The sequence below is a fragment of the Equus caballus genome, chromosome 4, assembly GCF_041296265.1.
Source record: "Equus caballus isolate H_3958 breed thoroughbred chromosome 4, TB-T2T, whole genome shotgun sequence".
NCBI lineage: Eukaryota > Metazoa > Chordata > Mammalia > Perissodactyla > Equidae > Equus > Equus caballus.
The window spans coordinates 38,681,642-38,699,622 of record NC_091687.1 but is presented as its reverse complement, the minus strand read 5'-3'; positions in this window follow the sequence as shown (position 1 = coordinate 38,699,622).

Sequence of the window (17,981 nt, the reverse complement as noted above, 5' to 3'; positions counted from 1 at the left end):
CCAAACAGTGCCATGTCTTCACCTGAGATCCGAACCGGCAAACCCCAGGCCGTCGAAGCAGAATGTGCTCAATTAACCGCTGCTCCATGGGGTCGGCCCCCAGGGGCACATTTATATGGTGTTTGACAAATATTAATGTACAACTGAAATTTTACAATGTTATAAACCAGTTAGACCACAATAAATTTTTTTTAAATAATAAAATTTACTTCATTTTAACCTACCCCATTCCAAAACTTTAGCTCTCTCACCTCTGAAAAACTTCACCTAATTACAACAGTATACCTGGCAGGAGAAACAGTTGTTAGTAGCAGACCAAAGAAACATTGGCAATTATGAATAACCAACTTTGCACTATATGCTTATCTGCTTCCTTTGTTGGTTATATATTAAAATGGCTAATTTTGCAAGAAACTGTGATACAAAGAAGATTTTTAACTGGATGCTTTAAAGATATGTACACTTATGGGGCTCAACTCTTTATACAGTTATTTGTTTCACATTTGCCTTCAGCTTAGATTGTAAGTTCCCTGAGGGCAAGGACCCTACACTACAAAAGGTACAATGCCCATTTCATTGTGGACATAAATGTTTGTCAAATGAATGTAGAATATATTGCTGCTACTGAGAAGAGGTGTGTTTTCCTTGGAAACAAAGATGACTATCCAGCATCTGTGTGGCATATGTATTTTCAGTGGGAGATGGAGCTGTGCCAGCTCTCCATCTGAAATTCTGGTTCACAAGGTTATAGTTTTGGCTGGCCTGAATTGAAGGTGCAGTGTCTGAATACAAAGAAATAAGCTTACCTAGAGTCTGCACCCAGCATGGGTTGACCTTAATCAAATTCATCAATTAAAGCATGCACATGTATTAATTAGGCCTGGAGTAGTAGCAACAGTGGCTGTAGACCCAGGATTCAAGGGTTCTAGTCCCCACTCTATCGCTAAGTGTTATGTGGCCTTAGAGAAGTAAGTGACTTACCCACTTCCTTATTTATATAATAAAGGACTTGAACTAGATGACCTCTAGGGTCATTCATAGCTGCAAAATTCTGATTCTAAATTGAATGGTAAAATTTCTCCTCTCCTACCTTATATACTAAAAGATAGATATATTTAAAAAGAGTAATTAATATACAAATGAGATAGAGAGACAAAGATCTGTTGACAGAAATTATGTGAAATTTAAGATACATTATTTCTAGACATGTCATACACAAATTATGCTTCTTTTTTTGTGAGGAAGATTAGCCCTGAGCTAACATCTGCTGCCAATCCTCCTCTTTTTGGGGAGGGAGACTGGCTCTGAGCTAACATCCGTGCCCATCTTCCTCTACTTTACATGTGGGATGCCTACCACAGCATGGCTTGCCAAGTGGTGCCATGTCCACACCCAGGATCGGAACCAGCGAACCCCGGGCCACCAAAGCAGAACATGCGAACTTAACCGCTGCACCACAGGGCCAGCCCCTGCTTTTATTATAAATGAATCTTGTCCGTATAAGAAAAAATAGCAGGCTAATATGCTGGCAGTAAATTTTAAGGGAATGAATCTTAATTCAAATAAGATGAAATATAGAGGATTTGATTGGAATCTAAAATACCAGCAAAAGCAGAAGCAGATTTACAGACCCAAAAGAGTAGAAAAAGATATTATCAGAGAAAAGAAATCTATGAAACCAGGATGCCAAGGATGTGGAGAATAGAGTTGGAAAGTAAAGTTAAAGAGAGAAAATATATGCTCGTTAAAGTAAAGTTTTAGAATTTAGCCAGAGCGTCAATGAAGATTAAGACATACGGTCAGGGCATAATTATTAAAGTGGTGGAAACTTACATAATTAAATATCCTCTTAGAACACTAAAATGGGCACCCTAGTTAATTATTTTTAGGATCAAATATTATCCTCCGTCTTTTGAACACATCCAGGAACATATTCAGGAACTGAAGTAGCACAAGCTTAGATGACCTACACCAAGTTCCCAGTGAGCCATCAGTGAAACTGGTACATAGAATCCAAAACTCTTGTCACCGACTTTTCATGTTCCAACTGTTAGATAATGTGTAGTCTTAAGGGTTCTTTTTTTTTTTTTTCCTTGACAAAGAGCAAATTAAAATTAAAAAGGAGAGGAAACGGAAGGTTGCAGAAACCAGTGCATTCAAACTCAGGTAAATGGAGGCTCCCTGTCTCTCCCCTCCCTATTCTATCAGCCGTCCATTGCCTAGTCACTCCTCATTCGAGTCCTTTTCACATTTACAGAAATCACTCCCCGCTGACATAAACCTCCAGGCTTGTTCAGGAATAGGACCTATATTTGTCTGACTGTTTTATAGGTGATTTTATATTTTTTCAACATATATTTCAAGAGACCTAGGGACCTAAATAAATTGATAGACTTGCAAATGACTACAGGAAGAACAAAGAAGTTGTGAAAACATCCAAGTGATGTCAAGCATAAATTAGCTCAGAATAGTTTTGGAGAACTACCAGGGTCAAAGTTTACATTGAAATACTGCTAAATTCCCCTCTCCTATTAAACCATGCTAAAATATTATAATAGCATCTCATTCCTGTTTTCCATTGTTATATAATTTGTACAACAGTAGTTTATATAAGAGAATATCTACTGCCATTTCTAACTAAGATACATTTCACTCAATTATACACTTTGTTGTTACTTGTGTGTATATACAGACGTGTCATTAAGAAAGGGTCCTCATTTATGATTGTTATCGATTTCAATGCATCATGTTAAACTTCAGGGGCCAGTCTTGTAATTGAACTCTGCATGTGGATGTGAAGATGGTCAGAAGCTAATACTTTAGTGAACCAAAACCTTATGCCTTTCGGTCAGTCCATACAAGTCCTGTTAGGAGCAATTAACTTCAGAAATGCAGCTCTTCCATCAAAAACATTCTAGTCTTTCTTTCCAAGGCCCTTGACAGTTCATCTGCATTCATATACCTATCCTCTTTTTTTTTTTTTTCAAGGAAGATTAGCCCTGAGCTAACATCCATGCCCATTTTCCTCTACTTTATATGTGGGATGCCTGCCACAGCATGGCTTGACAAGCGGTGCCATGTCTGCACCTGGGATCCAAACCAGCAAACCCCTGGCCGCCGAAGCGGAACATGGGAACTTAACTGCTGCACCATCAGGCAGACCTCGCATATACCGATTCTAATCAAGTGCTTATAAGCTGAAAAACTATCCAGAGGATAATTAAATTGATGGTGTCATTGGACATATCACATTCCTCAGCTAAAATGACTATTTATAATTTTTAAATGTAACTAAAATAACTTATGGTTTTATAATAGGCTATAAATTGATCTCATCTTATTTTAACCCATACTAGTCTGAGACATTATCGTTACCACAATGTTACACGAAGAAATGGACCTAGAGATGCCGAGAGATTATCCCCAAGATCATCACAGGTTCCAGTTTTAGATTGAGACACAGTTTGGTTACCAAAAACTTTTCTTTTATAAAGCATTTTTGTAGCATGATGTGTGGCATTTTCTTTTTCTTTTGATATACTTTGGGTATAATTATGGTTGTCCTTATTGTATAGAAAGGAACTATTCTGAAGCAGAGAGAGTTCAAGGAATCAGCCAAACCCAAACAGGTTAATGGATGAATCAAAACTCCTAAATTCCATGGATTGCAATTAGTCTTTGGGTGGTGAACATGGTGTAATCTACACAGAATTCGAAATATATTACGATGTACACCTGAAAGTTATGAAATCTTATAATCCAAGTTACTGCCATAAAATATAAATTAAAAAAAAAGACTCCTAAATTCCAGCCCTCTACCTAATTGGAAGACATTAAAAGTGTGATATTGAAAGACGTACAACTGACTTTGAAAAAGAGGCTCCTTTCTACTTTAATTGGTATGCATGAATGAACCAAATATTCTAAAACTATCGCTTGTTGAACCACTGCAGCATGCTTCAGTAATGGATTAATCAAATGCAGTTTGGTCATAATTAATATTTAATCCAATAGTCCTTACCTATGTGGATGAGTCATATCAAAATTACTTGGTGTCTTAGTCTGTTTGGGCTGTTCTAAGAGAACACAATAGACTGGGTGGCTTGTAAACAACAGAAATTTATTTCTCGCAGTTCTGGAGCCTGGAATTTTGAGATCAGGGTGCCAGCATGGTTGAGTTCTGATGAGAACCCTCTTCTGGGTTGGAGATTGCCAACTTCTCCCCCTGTCCTCCATGGTAGAAGGGGTGAGGGAGTTCTCTGGGGCATCTTTTATAAGCGCACCAATCTCATTCATGACAGCTTCACAGTCATAACCTAATCATCTCCCAAAGACCCTCCAAATACCCTCCACTGGGGATTAGGTTTCAATGGATGGATTTGGGGGGGAGGGGCACAGATATTCAGTCTATAGGACTTGGGAAACGTTTTCAAAGGGCTACTCTAGAACATCCTAGGCAGGCTCTGGAGGGGCAGGAGGAGGAAAGGGGAGGTAAAGATTGAAAAAGCCTCCAAGATAATTCCTGTACAATGTCCACGACATGAGAATCACTGATTTAGTCCCTTAAATAGCAACATGATGGTAGCTATTTGATGAAAGTCAGATATAGAGGACAACATAGAAATACCCATGCAGTGTAAAAGACAATAAGGTTGAAGACGTCACATCCTAGGTGTGTTTCAAACAGTAAAAAAGAGAACAGGGTTAGGAGCTGGAAGATATTAATTCTCAGTTCTAGAATCTTCTCTCATGACCTGTATTGTATCACCAATCTTCTGCTTCCTTATCTGTAAACTAGAGATAGACAATGATCCTGGTGCTCACCTACAAATTTAAGGGATTGTTATATCCTTTTCCTAATCAAGTTTATTTGATTTCTTTCAATCACAAACCAAGAAAACAGGGATAGGCTGATGTGGTTAACGAAAAGGATTAAGAAAATCAGTTTCCAGTACTATCTCTGTTTTCTTATCATAAGCAAGTAATTTCACTTTTCTTCATTTGTTTCTTCATCAAATGCATTTTGGGCACATACAATGTCCTAGGCATTGTGCTAAGAGCTGGATATACTGCAGTGAGAGAGGTGGAGCACGGTCACAGTCCCTGCCTGCACAGAGCTTACAGACTAGTGATGGAAAATAAAAGGTGACCTTTCTTCTAATAGGGGAAGACCTGGGTGCTATGGACACCCTACAGCAGGGAAATTTCACCCTAATCTGAGGGTAAGAGATGTCCACCCTGAGCAATCACACCTAAACTGAGACCTGAAAGATCCATACAGATAGTGTGGCAGCAAGCAGGGGGTCCCACAGAGGGATCCACACTTCTGAGGACCAGAAGGCAAAGAGAGAACATGGCACATTCAAGAAACCAAAAGGTGGTCTGAGTATAGAACAGATATGGAAGAAGACTGGTGAATTCAGCAAGGGAGAGGAGGGAGACACTTCAACAATCACACAGTAAGGGCCGTGTGTACTTTAATTCCTGTTAGAAATGTCAGACAACACTCATGGTAGTTTCTGTTCCTCTTGAAAACCCACTAAAACTAAAGTGAACAGATTTTTTAAAAGCACAAGTCCACGGACACATCGATAATGAAAAAAGAAACAGCACCAACACAATTTTGGAAGCTGGAAAAATTATAGCTGAGTAGTAACTGACTTGTCAGTCCCAAGAAAGCTGAATCCTAAGCCAGCAGTTGGTAAGGCTGAGAGGCAACCTACTGAAAGTGTAAAACTGAATGTCAAAACACCTACCCTTCTTTCCCCACTTTCTTCCCATAGTTTTGATCAACAGATTGCTTACAGTGAAATCCACAGTTGACAGGCCCAACCATGTAAATTGAGCTTGCCCAAAACTTTTTAGTGCCTCTCTCCTAGATATGGACAGACAGCCAAGGATCTCCAGATAGTTGATGGAATATTCTAATAAGAAAGATAGAGGCCAAAACAAACTAACAGCGAAAGCTTCTAGGAATAAATAAAGACTGAGCAGGAGAAAAAAACCCTATTAATATCTTCAGAGATTCAAAGATAGTGAAATAGTACAGGACATTGCAGTCTTTTTGTGCAGACATCAAACAAAAACTGGATGCTATACATGTTTTTAAAAGTAGCAACAAGAGGAGCTGGCCCCATGGCCGAGTGGTTAAGTTCGTGCACTCCACTTTGGTGGCCCAGAGTTTCGCTGATTCCTGGGCACAGACATGGCACTGCTCATCAGGCAATGTTGAGGCGGTGTCCCACATGCCACAACCAAAAGGACCTACAAGTAGAATATACAACTATGTGCTTGGGGGGCTTTGGGGAGAAGAAGGAAAGAAAAAAAACGTAGCAACCAGAGTACAAACATGGACTCTTAGATATTAAAAATATCGTGGTATAAAAGAACACTTCAAGTGTAAGTTTAAAATACAAAGTTGAGGAAATCTTCCAGGTAGTAAAACAAAAAGATGGACAAAGAAGAGATAAAAAGATGAGAAAAGTACAGCCTAATCCAGGGAGTTCAATATCTGAATAGTGCGGTTCCAGAAAGAGAGAATAGAGAAAATGGAGAGGGGAAATTATCAAAGAAATGATACAAGAAAATTTCCTGGAATGAAAAGACATGACTTTCCAAACTGCAAGAGTATATTAAGCTCCCAAGACAGCAGACGAAAATAAACCTGCACTGACACACACCCTCATGAGACTGCAGAACCCTGTGAACAGAGAGGATATTCTTAAAACTTTCAGAAAAGAAAAACAGGCTTCTAAAAAGAATCAAGTGTCAGAATGGCTTGAGACTTCTTGACAGCCACAGTGAATGCTAGAAAATAGTAGAAGAAAACGATTTCTAATTTAGAGTTTCCCAGCCAAATTATTAATTAAGTGGAAGGCTAGAACATAGATTTTTCAGACGTTAAAAGTCAAAAATACTACTTCACAGGCCCATTTCTCAAGAAGCAATCAGAGGATTTGTTCAACCAAAGTAAGAAAAGAGAAAATGGAATCCAAGAAATGAGGTGCCAATACATGTGAAGGCAGGATGATGGTGAAGAAAAAATAATCTAAGACTATAGCTCTGAAGGAAGCCTGAAGATCAACCAGTCTGGTGGACTGGGACAGGGCAGAGGCCCTGGGAGAAAGACCATGCAGAAGATGACATGGATAGAATGAGTGGCATTTAAAGCGTGTTGAGGGGAGATTTACAAAGCCAGGGGTCTTGGAAGTTTGGGGAGGTACTAATGATAAGTACAAAGATCAGTCTGCGCAGAGGTGAGCATGATGGCCCACTCAGGAATTTATTTGGACGTCCAGACACAATGCGGCCACCAGTGAATATAAATAAGGTATATTTAGTGCTAACACTAAACTGGGGGTTCCCAGCAGGGAATGGGCTCATGCAGGTGTCTGATGAGAAAATGAGCAAAGGCTAGGGGTGGTATGGGGCTTTTTTATGGTTAAAGGGTAGTCAGCATGGTGGAGAATTCCCCTAGCATGGGCTAGAATCTGTGCTATTTGAAATTGCCATCAGCTTTTAGAGGTAAAGGCCTACACAGTTCTTCTTATCTTTGTTGCCTAGATGTGGGGGAGATAGAAAAGAGGGGTGGAGATTGAAAGCTGTCAACAAACATCAAAAATGGAGTCAGGGGCCGGCCCCACGGCCAAGTGGTTAAGTTCATGTGCTCCACTTCGGCTGCCCGGGGTTTCACTGGTTTGGATCCTAGGTGCAGACATGGAACCCCTCCTCAGGTCATGCTGAGTCAGCATCCCAACATGCCACAACTAGAAGGACCCACAACTAAAATATGCAGCTATGTACTGGGGGGATTTGGGGAGAAAAAGCAGGAAAAAAAAATGGAGTCAAGCCACTTTATTACAAAAACCAAGTACAGGAGGAAAAAGATAGTTATTAACTGAAGAAAAACAGAAGTTGTACAGGAAAGGAAAAGTATTCATGGCCCTCTGTGGCTCAGATGTGAATAACATTCACAAAGTTATATCAGTGCAAATACTGAATGCAGTATTGCAATATACAAGTATGCAAATACAATATGCAGATCATGGCCATGTTGAGAAGATGAGGAATGGGAAGTATTCATATATGTGATGGGTGTCATAGGGTTTGGAATTGGAAGTCACTGAAATTTTTTTTAAAAATATCAATATAGGGGGCTGACTCCAGGTTAAGTTTGGCATGCTCCACTTCGGCAGCCAGGGTTGGGTTCCCAGGCACATACCTACACCATTAGGTGGTGGCTATGCTGTGGCAGTGACCTACATACAAAAAAAATAGAGGAAGATTGGCAACAGATGTTAGCTCAGGGCGAATCTTCCTCAGCAAAAAGAAAAATAAATCAATATAAATATGTTCTTTAGAGATATGGAGATAATTCCAAAGGAATCAACTAAAATAGTTGATAGTGGTTGCACCTGGGGAGCGAGAGTGGCGGCATAAGAAATGGACAGTGATGTGGGAGAGGGTATGTCAAAGGACTACTGTTTCGTTTGTTTATAACAAGCATGCATGTATAACTTTTCAAACATATGTAATTAAATCACCCCCGAAATTTGACTTTATCCTAAAGGCAATGGGGAGCTACCCATCACGTTGGAGCTTTAAGCAATGAGGCTCTGAGCATGCTAGTGCGATCAGATTTGCTTTTTATTCAGATTACTATAGTTACTTTGTGGAGAAGAATTAGAGGGAGGAAAGAATGGATACAAAGGTGCCTATTAAGAAGTTTGGTTAGTCTAGCCTGGAATCTAGACAGGAAGTGATGTTGGCCTGGATTCAGGTCTGGTGACAGGGGAAGGTTAGAAGAAAATAGATTTGTGAGTACATTGTGATTGATTGGATTGCGTGATGGAAGAGGAAGGACTCAAGACTGATACTGCATTTTGGGGGTTGGACAATGGGTGAGTGGCATGCCATTCATTAAGATAGGAAATCCAGATGAGGAGCAGGTTTGGAGGAAATGGAATGATTTCAGTGTTGAATATCCAAATGGAATGACTCTAGGGCAATTGCAGATACGGACCTGGAGCTCAGCAGAGAAAGTGGGGCTAGAGATGTAGATTTGGAATTAGCAGCATCGAAATGACAATTGAAGTCCTAGGAGTGGGTGAGATTGCTCAAGGAGTGAGCATAGGGTAACCAGCATCAAAGGCAGAGCCTGAAGGAATATAAACAAAGAAGGAGGAAAAGGAATCAGCAGAGAAGAGTGAGAGGGGACAGGCAGAGAGGCAGTAGGATAGCCTAGGGACACGCAAGTCAGCAAGAGAAAGTCCAACAGTATCCAATGGAGCTGCAAGGGTGAGTGAGATAGGGATGGGAGCATATGCACTGGAGCCATGTGTGTGGAGTGGCAAGGTAGTTTGAGGAGTATGTGAGCCAAGGCACTCACTTTAATCTCTGTGTAACAGATAGCAGTAGGAAATTTTCCTGAATGCTTATTATGGGTCAGATGCTATATTAGGTACTTTACATTCTTTATCTCATTTAATCCTCAAAACAACATTATCTCTATGAAATAGATGCTAAAATTAACATGCCCATTTTTCAGATGAGAAAACTGAAGTTAAAGAAGTTAAGCAATTACTCAAAGGAATAGAGATAGTAAGCAGACAGGTTGGAATTTGACCTCAAGGAGTCTGACTCCAGAGCGTACACTCTTAAACACTATACCCTCTAAATGATCTGCCAAAAATAACGCTATTCAGACATCCATTCAAAAAACCTGCTGTGTGCCAGGCATTATTCCAGGTACTGGTGATCCAACAGTGTCCAAAGCAATGCTCCTGACCTCATGAAATTTACGTCCAGTGGGGAAGATAGACAGTAAACGAATTTAAAGACGCATATACACTTTCAGTACGTAGTGTAATGAACACAAAGAAAGCAGGAGAGTGACCAGAGAGGACAACTACTTTAGATCATAGGCCTACCTGACATGACATTTCAGCAAAAACCTGAATGAATTTAGGGACTGGGCATGAGAAGATGCATTCCAGGCTGAAAGAGGAGGAAGGCAGGTAGGTAGGAGGTAGGGTGGGGGCAGGGGTGGGTGCAGAATGAGCGAGAGGGAAATTGGTAGGTCATAAAGTTGGTAAGGGAAGCAGGGCTGCATCATGTTCAGCCTCATAGGTAAGAGTTTAGCTGTTGCTGTAGGAGTGACGAGAAGTCTTGGGAGAATTTTGAGCAGGACAATGACAAACTCTGACTCACATTAAACTACCTTGTAACAGAGCCTGGACTTTGGATTCTGTGACCATCACCATTTCCATCATTCTCTAGAATTGAGATGCCATGTGGCTACTGTGGGTACTTGAAATGTGGCTGGTCCAAATTGAGATGTGTTCTAAGTGTGAAATGCACGCCAGATTTCAAAGACATAGTACCAACAGAAGAATGGAAAAGACGTCACGAACAATTTTTTTATATTCATTACATGTTGAAATGATAATATTTTAGATATATTGGATTAAATAAAATATAACATTCAAAATAATTTCACCTATTTCTTTTTACTTTTTTAAAAAATGTAGCTACTAGAGAAAACTTTTTAATTACATTTGTGGCTCATGTTATAGTCCTGTTGGACATTACTGATCTAAACAACATCCCTTCTGCCCTCAGCTTCAGAATGCTATGAAGACAAATGGAATGATTTGAGTAGGGCTCTGTGAGTCTTCTTAAGGAAACACATTATGTAACAATAAGATAACTAATTGAGGATGATAGTCAGCCAAAAAATGTACTGCTCTCTATAGGCTAAAGATAATGTTACTGACTTGGTGGTTGTTTTGAGTTGTTTTTCCAACAGTGGTGATGAGTTTGCACAAAGTCGTCCGTAATGTTTCCCTCCCCACCCATTCCACCCGCTCCCTGTGCTCCCTTATGACCCAAACAGCATGTTTTGAAATACCTGGCCCAGGTTAAGAATGCAGTTCTCTGGCCATGGAAATTGTTCTCTGTGCAAATCACTTGGTCCTGTATCCGTTTAAACCTCAGCCTGTTTAACAAAACATTCTAATTACCTGGGCTACTCAAGCAAGCAGATTCCAAATGTAAGTAATTATATCTACAATCATAATTATAGAATACTTTTGGTTCTTTTATATTTAATTCTAAATATGGTTGACTAGAATGTACTTATAATGAAAACATTTGCACGCATGCTTTGACCAAGAAATTTGTTTTTCTTTGTGAATTTATATCTATGGAAAGTTTCACAATGTTATAAATTGTCATGTTTTGATTTACATATAAGGGCACTAAAAATATTGTTATGAGACATAGGAATTATTGGGGATGATATAACTATATTACTCTGTCCTAGGCTTTGAATGCCAGTAAGAAAACAGAAGCATCAGCTGGAACCTCCCTCATCTTCTTTGCCTGCTCCCCTCTGCTCCCACCTCCTTTTTCTCTTCTGTGAGGGAGATGACAGGACTTTACCCTCAATTTTCAGTCTCTACCCTTGTGCACTGGATTCAGTCTCCTCCTCAAGGGCCTCATTGCTTTCCTTAACTTCCCTCCTGCATGTCACCATCTCCTACCCTAATGAATTGTCTCCATCAGCAAACAAATAGCTTTAAAATCTCCCATCTTTAAACACACACGCACACACAAAAAATCTCTCTTGGTCCCACATTTCCTTCCCTTTATGGCTTCTCTACTCTGCTTCACAGCAAAATCTTTCAAAAGGGTTGCCTATAACTCTGTTTCCATTTCTTCACCTCACATTCATTCTTCAACACACAACAATTGGGTTTCCCTCCCCCAGTGAAACTGCTCTTGTCAAGGGCAAGCTGAGACCTCCATGGGACCAAATGCGGAAGATATCTCTGTCCTCATCTTAACAGTGCTCTTGCAGTACATAGAGTTGGCCACTCCCTCCTTGAAATATTCTTCTCTTGACTTCCATGATGCTATATCCAGTTTTCCACCTATGCAATTGACTACTCATTCTCAATCTCCGTTCTAGCTCCTTTGTTTCTATCAGTCCTCTAAATGTTGGGGACTCTCTGATTCCTTGGCCTCTTCTCTTTAATCTACTCTCTCCTCAGGTGCTCTCAATCATTCCCATGGCTTTAAATTCCATTTAATTGCTGATAATTCCCAAATGGATATGCCAAATGTAAATACCAGACTCATATATCTATATAGTTGAATCTCAGCTAGGTATCTCAAATTAACATGTCTACAAATGAAATATTGATGTATTCTTCCCATGCTAAAAGGAATAAGAATAATGACAAAAAGAAGACAAAGAAGCAGAGAAGACAGAGAAGAAAGGGGGAAAGAAGGAAGGAAAAAAGAAAATATTATGTTTTTGCTCTAAGCAAAAATCAAGATGTCCCTTACTTCCCATATTTAATCCATCAGCAAACTGTCTAGACTAGCTCCAAAATATGCCTCAAACCCTTCATGTCCGTTTATCTCCATTGCTACTACTCTAGATCAGGGCTTCATTATCTCTTCCCTGGACTACTGATATATCCTCTCATTGGGAACTCCCTGTCTCTGCTCTTGTACCTGCCCAGTCCATTTCCAGAACAGCCAAAGGGATCTTTTTAAACCATAAATCAGTCACTTTCACTCTCCTGTTTAAACTGTTCAATGACTTGACAACATCCCATTGCACTTGGAATGAAATCCAAACATCTGACCATCACTCACAGCTCCTCACAGTTTGGCTCTCGTCTAACTCTCCAGCTTCATCTTGTGCCACCTTTCTCCATTATCCCCACTCATCCCCACCTTGGGGCCTTTGTACTTGCTCATCTTTCTACCTGGAATGCTCCCTGACGCCAATCCCTTCCCCTCATTTGAATGGCAGGCTTCTTTTCATCCTTCAAGTCTCAATTTCAATGTCATCTCACAGAGCCTTGCCAGTGTACCCCTTTTTAAGCCACCTCACCCATTTATTTTTTTTTCACAAGCCATATTTGTTTCCTTCCTCATATTTGACACAATTCTAATTACATATTTTTATGTATCTGCTTTCTTAACTTTCAGCCCCTGCCCCTCACCTATCTCATTCCAGATAAGAGGATTGACATACCAGTTGGGATTAGACACTGGGTGCTATAATCATGCCCCTCCTTTCTCCCTTCTCTTGGAAGCCAGCTTGTCTGTTGAGTGTATATCTGTCTGAACGCCCTTGTCAGGAGTTTCACAAGAACAGGCCTGTGCTGGTTCAGCACTGCCTGTGGCTGAGTGTGAAGTCAAGGTCAGACCTGAAGTATTAGGAAGCCCACTGCAATGATACAGCTAAACCATGATCACAGCAGCTCCATCAGTAAGAATGCTAACATTTTGATTTGCATCTCAATGTCTTTGGAATTAGGTAGAGAACAGAGAGGTGACATACTGACCCCTATAAACACCAATATCTCTTTCCTGAAATTAAGGAAAATCTAGGTCTGTGGCTTTTCAATCTTCTTAAGCAATGGTATCCTTTCTTTAAACCATGTATATATTAGTCCCAATATGTGAAAATAACTAACAAAATAAATGCAGAGATGTTCTGATTACAGTAGTGATTCTATTAATTAACACTTCTATGTAGCAAGTAACGGGAAACTCAATTCAAATTAACAAACAACAGGAAAAATTCATTGGTTCACATAACAGACTATTTTGGAACTTATCTGCATCAGGGAGAGGCTGATCTAGTTCACATGACTATGACCAGTTCCCAGTTTCTTTCTCTCCATTTTTTGTCTCTGAAAAGAGCTCTGAGAAGTGCAAGATAGGAAAAGAAATTGTACTCCAAACAAATAGTGTTGGATCTGTTTTTAAGAGACTTCTGCCCTCATGGTTGCAAGATGGCTACAGAGACTTCTCAGCTGGTTCTCTTCACTCATGTCCAGCAGCAAAGAAAGTATCTCTGCCAGTAGCATCTGCTGAAACATATGTTTAAAATTTTTAAATGCTTTCTTTCTCCCTAGAAGCATGGGCAAAATATCTTGGATTGAATTATGTGCTATCTTGAACCTATCAATTCCTACAGCCAGGAATATGGGATATACTGGCCTAGGTCAACAGCCATGTCTTACCTGCAGAGCTGAGATGGGATCAATCACCGAAGCTGTAATCCAGCAAGCGCTGGCGTTCTATTTGCTGCAACCATGAAGCCAATCAATTACAAGATGAGTTGGTGGTTGAAAAAGGGATTTATTCAATTAGCCAGCAAAATTGAAAGATGTTGGACTCATGTCCCAAAGATCATCTTCAACAAGCACAAAGTTCAAGCAGTTATATAGGGCTAGTGGGCTATGAAGGAGGAGCTCAGGTATGTTGACCATCTGGCATTGGTAACTGGAGGTGCCACACCAGGTCTTTCAGTTGTCATCAATGACAGATGCCAGCATAGATTGATGCGGGGTCGGTGAGCCGAGGAGTCGAAAGAAAGATTTCTTGGACTCTCAAGATCTGGCAGTAGTGCTCTTTTATTTAGAGAATAGAATAGCATGGGGACAGGACCCATGAGCAGTCAGAGCTTCTGCTGCCGCCGCTTCTGCTGCCCCTGCTGGCATGGAGACAGGACCCATGGGCAGGCAGAGCTGGTGCGTGGGGACAGTCAGAGCTCCTGCTGCTGCCCCAAGTTGGGGGTTAGGGCTAAATTTAAGGCATAGGTATGTGAGTCATCTCTTTATGAAGACAAAGAAAAGAACATGAAAAAAAGTTAAAATGGTATCAGTGCAGGTGGGGTCTGGTCGTTGGGTGATCCCATGACTTTTAGACAAGAATCAAATCGGATTAAGTAAAGGTCAAAAGCCACCACCCTAAATCAGTTACATGAGATTGCCAGACAGCAACCAACTTAAGTTCTTGCCTTCCCCATTAAGAGTCTCCAGGGATAAGGTCATCTCTCTTCTTCTTCCTGGTACAGAGAGGGAGGCACGTTTTACAGGTAGAGATTTTCCTTGCAAATGTAAGTGTGTCCCAACAAGGGCAAGTTCCATTTCCCAGAGCCTCCTTCCCTGTCCCAGCCCACCAAAAGCAATCAGCCCCAAACAATCCCGATGCCAAAAAGACATATCCTGGGGTGGCCAATTTCAGGTCCCTACAAAGTCATCCCCCCTTCCTTCACAAACGCAAATGTCTCAAAAGGGCAAGCAAAATTCCAGTCCTCGGAGCCTGCTTCTCATCTGCAGTTTTAAGAGTAACCAGCCAAAAAATCCTCATCATAAACCATTTTAAAATTAAGCAGCCTAAAAATCCTCATCATAGATGTTCTTCTCTGAGGAGGTTGTCATTTTCCTAAGAAACTCAACAGAACAAAGTTGTCATCTATCACCGTGCATCAGCCTGGATTGTAAATCTACGGAGGTGCATATTTCCAAGAGGGTAGCTATTTATCACCTAGGCTACATATAAGTTAAAACATATATAGCTGGGTGGATGGTACTGGTACAAAAACAGGCGCACAGATCAATGGAACAGAATTGAAAGCCCAGAAATAAAACAACACATCTATGGACAGCTTATCTTTGACAAAGGAGCTGAGGGCACACAATGGAGAAAAGAAAGTCTTTTCAACAAATGGTGCTGGGAAAACTGGAAAGCCACATGTAAAAGAATGAAAATTGACCATTCTTTTTCACCATTCACCAAAATAAACTCAAAATGGATTAAAGACCTAAAGGTGAGACCTGAAACCATAAGGCTTCTGGAAGAAAACGTAGGCAGTACACTCTTTGACATCAGTATTAAAAGGATCTTTTCGGACACCATGCCTTCTCAGAGAAGGGAAACAATAGAAAGAATAAACAAATGGGACTTCATCAGATTAAAGAGCTCCTTCAAGGCAAATGAAAGCAGGATTGAAACAAAAAAACAACCCACTAACTGGGAAAAAATATTTGCAAGTCATATATCTGACAAAGGCTTAATATCCATAATATATAAAGAACTCTCACAACTCAACAACAAAACATCAAACAACCCAATCAAAAAATGGGCTGGAGACATGAACAGACATTTCTCCAAAGAAGATATACTGATGGCCAATAGGCACATGAAAAGATGCTCATCATCGCTGATCATCAGGGAAATGCAAATCAAAACTACACTAAGATATCACCTTACACCCGTTAGAATGACAAAAATATCTAAAACTAATAGCAACAAATGTTGGAGAGGTTGCGGAGAAAAAGGAACCCTCATACACTGCTGGTGGGAATGCAAACTGGTGCAGCCACTATGGAAAACAGTATGGAGATTCCTCAAAAAACTAAAAATGGAACTTCCATACGATCCAGCCATCCCACTACTGGGTATTTATCCAAAGAGCCTGAAGTCAGCAATCCCAAAAGTCCTGTGCACCCCAATGTTTATTGCAGCACTGTTTACAATAGCCAAGATGTGGAAGCAACCTAAGTGTCCAGCAACAGACGAATGGATAAAGAAGATGTGGTACATATATACAATGGAATACTACTCAGCTGCAAAACAGAACAAAATCATTCCATTTGCAATAACATGGATGGACCTTGAGAGAATTATGTTAAGTGAAATAAGCCAGCGAGAGAAAGATAATCTGTGTATGACTCCACTCATATGAGGAATTTAAAATTATGGACCAAGAACAGTTTAGTGGATACCAGGGGAAAGGTGGGGTGGGGGGTGGGCACAAAGGGTGAAGTGGTGCACCTACAACATGACTGACAAACATTAATGTACAATTGAAATTTCACAAGATTGTAACCTATCAATAACTCAATAAAAAAAAAACATATACAGCTGGGTGGGTTGGTTAGAGGTTATTCTAAGTTACAGTGTGACTTGCCTCATGTCAACCTTGCTTTAGGCCTGTATCAAAGCCACATGATTGAGAATGAGCTGGGGGTACTCCCGCTGGGGGATGCCAGGCAGAGATGTTGAATGGAGGCCACTCATTAACGTCTGTGTAAGCCTAAGAGGCCTGAACAACTGCAGGCTGATGTACAGCCCCTCTATACAAAAAGCAACCTCTTATAATTTAAAATTCCCTCTCTGTCTTCAAGAGTAGTTACGATATTCCTTCCTCTCTCCTTTCTTCTCTCCTTCCTTTCTTTCCTTTCTTTCTTTCCCTCTCTCTTTCTTTCTTTCAATTGGATTGACCAGGATAGAAAAACACATGTGTCCATATAGTTGTCTTATTTACAAGGCCCTAAGGAAGCTTTCAGAAGAGCTTAAAGCTTAAGAAAATATATACTAAAGATGGGGAGAAAAAAAGGCCCATTTCACAGGACAAATATAAAAGACTAGCCACAGCATGTATCTATGCCAAGGTGCTAACTCTTTATAAGCTAAGTCTTGGGAAAACAAATGCTAGAGACCAGGGTCTTCAGTGGGAGAGGGGAGGTATGTGAAGTCTTATGAAGGGGTAAGTGGGCATGGATTGTTTCAAGGGAATTCATTTTCAGAAAAGCTTTCCTAAAATGGATCAACCCAAGAAATCTCCTCTGGTCAAGGTAATAGGCTTTTTCTCCTTTCCTATCTCCTCTGTGCAATCACCTTTCTTTTATCACGTGATACTAGAAAGGCATACCTCACACTCATCCCAAACCTACTAAGGCACTGCCGGGAGTGTAAAAACCTCTAGGGTGCTCAAGAAAGGGGAAGTGAGTGACTCTAAGGATAGGGTAATTAATCCTTCTGCAAGTCAGATAGACTCAAATTCTCTGCGTTCCACAAAAGGGAAGGACATCTAATCAAGCCATGATGAGAAATGAGAGATCACCTAAAAAAATCTTGATGATAGATTACCATGTGATCTTTGGTATAAAACTGAGAAGAATTCAAAGAATTGAGCCCCGTTGCTATAACAAAACTCCATCCTTCCTATTTACTTATGTAGGTGAAGAGTTTCTCAGCGCCTATATCTACCAAATCACACATTCAACATTGATGCTGAGCCCCGTTATATTTATCCCTGGATACATGGGGGAGAGAGGCTTTACCCATCTCATTAAGAACTGCAATTCTGATATAATTTCACATTT